This window comes from Mustela nivalis (genome assembly GCF_964662115.1).
Source record: "Mustela nivalis genome assembly, chromosome: 5".
Classification (NCBI taxonomy): Eukaryota; Metazoa; Chordata; class Mammalia; order Carnivora; family Mustelidae; genus Mustela; species Mustela nivalis.
The window spans coordinates 100,005,152-100,009,464 of NC_139024.1; the positions used below are offsets into that span (position 1 = coordinate 100,005,152).

The 4,313-nt window shown below is 36.0% G+C and overlaps 1 pseudogene across 1 annotated transcript; it reads left to right on the forward strand.

Annotated features, from left to right (window-relative positions):
• Positions 1-570: 570 nt before the first annotated feature.
• Positions 571-1,482, forward strand: LOC309864252 (proline-rich nuclear receptor coactivator 2 pseudogene; annotated as a pseudogene). Its single transcript has one exon. The product of its transcript is annotated as a proline-rich nuclear receptor coactivator 2 pseudogene (transcript).
• The last annotated feature ends 2,831 nt before the right edge of the window (positions 1,483-4,313 follow it).

Here is a 4,313-nt window from a genome sequence, read left to right on the forward strand (position 1 = left end):
TAATATTTTAATAAAAATAGTTGAAGTTAGCATTGGCGAGAAGTGTGTCCTACAACATGACAGATCACAGAAAAGCTTATTTCTTTAAGCATGTGTCAGCAAATATAATGCACATGACATTATGTATACATATGTAGCCTCATACGTGGCTTTATGCATTATCCTTCCAAATCCTTGTCCCTCATCCTTCAACACCTCATGCTTCCTTGTGCTTAAAGGCTGGGGTAATAATAACTGCAGTATTGTAGACCGTGTTACCTTCTGAGAAGCCAAAAGGGGTCACAGTGTGGTTAGTAAGCATTCTGGCAAGAGGAAGGGAAGCTTAGAGTAGAGATGTCTTTGTATGTCACAGCTGGGTCATAGGAAGAGGACAGAAGAAGAATAAAAGTTGAGGGCAGCTATTCAGAGGAGCTGATTCCTCTTCACAATAGTTGAGATAGAAAAATTTTATTACAAAAGCACCTGGCTGGCTTGGCTGGTAGAGCATGAGAATCTAGATCTCAGGGTTGTTAAGTTCGAGCCCCATGTTCGGTGTAGAGATTACTTAAAAATAAAGTACTAAAGGTTTGTTTGGAGCCTCGTCTCTCCCTAGAAAGGGAGGGGGGCTTTGATGCCCAGCAGGAGCCGCCGCCGTCCGAGTTTGAAGTCGCTAGGACTTCTCTCAAACTTGTGTGCTGAGGAGAATCAGATGTTGGCCTCAGCTCCTAGGCTGAACTCAGCAGATCGGCCCATGAAAACTTCTGTATTGAGACAAAGGAAAGGATCCAGCAGAAACATCTGTTATCCTGGGCTTGGCAGGAAGGAAGGGGACAGGTAGTGGAAATCTTGCAATCCGAAAAACAGACTGAAAGGTGACAAAGAAGCTGAAGATGGGTGGTGGAGAGAGGTACAACATTCCAGCCCCTCAATCAAGAAATGTTAGTAAGAACCAGCAACAGCTTAATAGACAGAAGACCAAGGATCAGAATTCCCAAATGAAGATTGTTCATAAGAAAAAAGAAAGAGGACATACTTACACCTCATTAGCAGCTGCAGCAGGCCATGCAAAATGGGGGGAAGAACAAAAATTTTCCAAATAATCAAAACTGGAACTCTAGCTTATCAAGTCCTAGCTTACTTCTTAAGTCTCAAACTAATCAAAACTATGCTGGAGCCAAGTTTAGTGAGCCACCATCACCAAGTTTCTTCCTAAACCACCAAGCCACTGGGTTCCAGTCTCCTTTAATCCTTCTGATAAGAAGATAATGACATTTCAACTTAAAACCTTACTTAAAGTACAGGTATAAAATAAGATAAAATACTACTGTGTAAATTTAGTTATCTTTCAGGGTAGTTGTCCATTGTTTCAGGCCAAATTCACTAGGGAATTAATCTATTTGTAAAACTGCTAATGTGGAAAATATAATTAGACTTCATCTCACCTATTTTACATGTTGTGTGCACTGTGAAGTAATAGTAGTATCAGTGCAACTTAAAATTAACTAAATTATTGATAATTGTACACTGATACTGTGTTCTCAACTGCGTAACTCTTAAACCTGTCAAATTTAGATTTGGGGAATGGTAATCAACTTTTCCTGTTGTTTGTTGAGCAGAAATAACTAATTTAAGAGTTATTGTGCATGGATCAGATTTATTTGTTGAAAGCTAGTCAATCTGCTTATGAGCATTCAAGTTAAAACACATGTAAGGATTGAAAGGTAGTTGAATATTTGACAGTTTGAAGTCCTAGAAACATCCAAACCAGTAATATGCCAACAACCTGATGCACTGCCAAAAAAATGTGAATTTTTCTTAGCGAATAGTTGCATTTTAGTGAACTATATGCTGGTGAATGTGGAAAGGGCACTAGAGGCTTTTCAACTTAGAATGAGACCATATACCCAGTGGCCATTTCTTTCATGCAGTAGGTCTGCTAACTAATGCACCAAAACTCGTTTTTAAAGAAACAGTACTTGGTGGTTACTGAGTAGCTTTGAGAATACATTTTTATACTATAGCACTACATAAGCTATTCTGACAGTGATCTGGTCTCAAAATCATTCCCTATAAAACTTAAAAGTGGGGAGCTGTATAATGTGAAAGTTTTAAGTACCTAGGAAAGAGCCATATAAATATATGTAATAAACTTATTGCATATGTAAAGTTTTGTTGGCATTTATCCTACAAAAATGGGATATTTTAGTATGAATTTGCTGAATGTAAGACCATGGACTCTGTTTTTATACTATGGCCTGATTTTAAAGGTCCAAAATAATTTGTTTTTAAAGTTTGCCCTTGTGCTAAAGTGCCAGTGTATGTATAATTGATCTGGTTGTAAACTATATTTCAAAGTAAATCCTAGTGTATTAAGTTTTATATAACTGTTAAGGTTTTAAGCTGCTAAAACACTTCCTATTTTTAAGAGATGTGAAATGCAGTATGGGACTGTTTCATTTTTTCTTCCTTAAGCCCAAAGATTAACTATTAAAGGGTCCCTCCAACCTTAAAGATTCATTCTGGCTTTCAGTAACTTTTGTAATCTATAACAAATATAGTTTAGTCTTTGTCAGTATATATATTTTTTGTTACTAGTCTAAGTGCAATTCAGGGGACCTTTTATGCAAAAGATGTAATTTCTTGCATAATAACCTTGATAACGTGTTTTACCTAAATATAACAGCTAACACAGTAAATTACAAATGTGTGTGGGAGAGTCAATTTAAAATTTGATTGTAAGTGCCCTATTCCAATTTGGCAATTTTTTTGACCTTTTAAAGCAGAAGGGCCAAGCTGTAGTTCTCCAATGAACTGAGATGAGGTGATATTACTCAAGTCAAATAATGCTAACCTAAATTCAAGTTTACATAGTACTTAATGTACATATGTGAATTTAGCATGAAATTAAAAAATAAAATTGCTTCTCCCCCCCATAAAATAAAGTACTAAAAAAAATTTATTATAGTGCTTGATGTAAATACATTTTCTATTTATCAGGAACTGGCTTTTGTCGAATGTGAATTCTCTCTACCCTATCCTCAGTCCTTAGTCCCTTAGGATATTTTCCCAGTTCCTTGAAATACTCTTTCTGTGTTTAAGAATCCATTGTGTTGTTGTTGTTGTTTACATATTTCAAATATACAATCCTTATCTGTTTTTGTTTTAAATCCAAGGGTTTAACTAAATCAACTAGACTAATTATTTTATTTATCCCCCATTTAGATTTAAAAAAATTATGTACTTTTGATTTCTTCTAGCATGTGAGGAGCTTAGAAGTCACCACTCTCAAGTTCCAGATGACATCATCATATGTACATGAAACAAAGCCTAAAAGAATCAGAAAACAAGAACCATCGCCATAAAAATAAACGAAACACTTAGGATTAGCAAGAAATCATAGCAAGATTGAAGGATACAAAATTAATATATAAAAATCATTTGCTTTTATGTATACCAACAAGGAACAAGTAGAATTTAAAATTCAAAATACAATACCATTCATATTAACACTCCTGAAAATGAAACTTTTAGGTATAAATCTAATGAGGTATATATAAGATCTATATGAGAAAAAAATATAAAACCCATGAAAGAAATCAACAAACTAAATGGAGAGATATATTATGTTCATGGCTAGAAAAACTTATTGTCAAGATATTGATTCTTTTTTTTTTTAAGATTTTATTTATTTATTTGACAGAGAGAAATCACAAATAGACGGAGAGGCAGGCAGAGAGGGAGAGAGAGAGAGAGGGAAGTAGGCTCCCTGCTGAGCAGAGAGCCCAATGCGGGACTCGATCCCAGGACCCTGAGATCATGACATGAGCTGAAGGTAGCGGCTTAACCCACTGAGCCACAGGCACCCCATATTGATTCTTTCTAACTTATGGATTCAATGTAATACCAAAGAAATTCCTAGCAAACTGTTCTCTGAATATTGACACACTGATTCTAGAGTTTATATGGAGACAAAACATCAACAATAAACAACATAACATTGAAAGAGAAAAACAAATTTGACGGGTGCCTGGGTGGCTTCATTTGTTAAGCATCTACCTTAGACTTATATCATTCTCCTAGGGTCCTGGGATGGAGCCTCGGGTCAGACTCCCTCCTCAGCAGGGAGTTTTCTTCTCTCTCTCTCTCTGCTCACTGCCTTCCCAAACTCATGTCCTCTCTGGCTCACTTTGCTCTCTCGTTCAAGTAAATAAATGAATACATAAATCTTAAAAAAAAAAAGAGAGAGAGAGAGAAAAGAAAAGAAAAATGAAGTTGAGGGACTGGCCCCACCCAACTTGAAGACCTACTCTAAAGCTACAGTGATCAAGACAGTG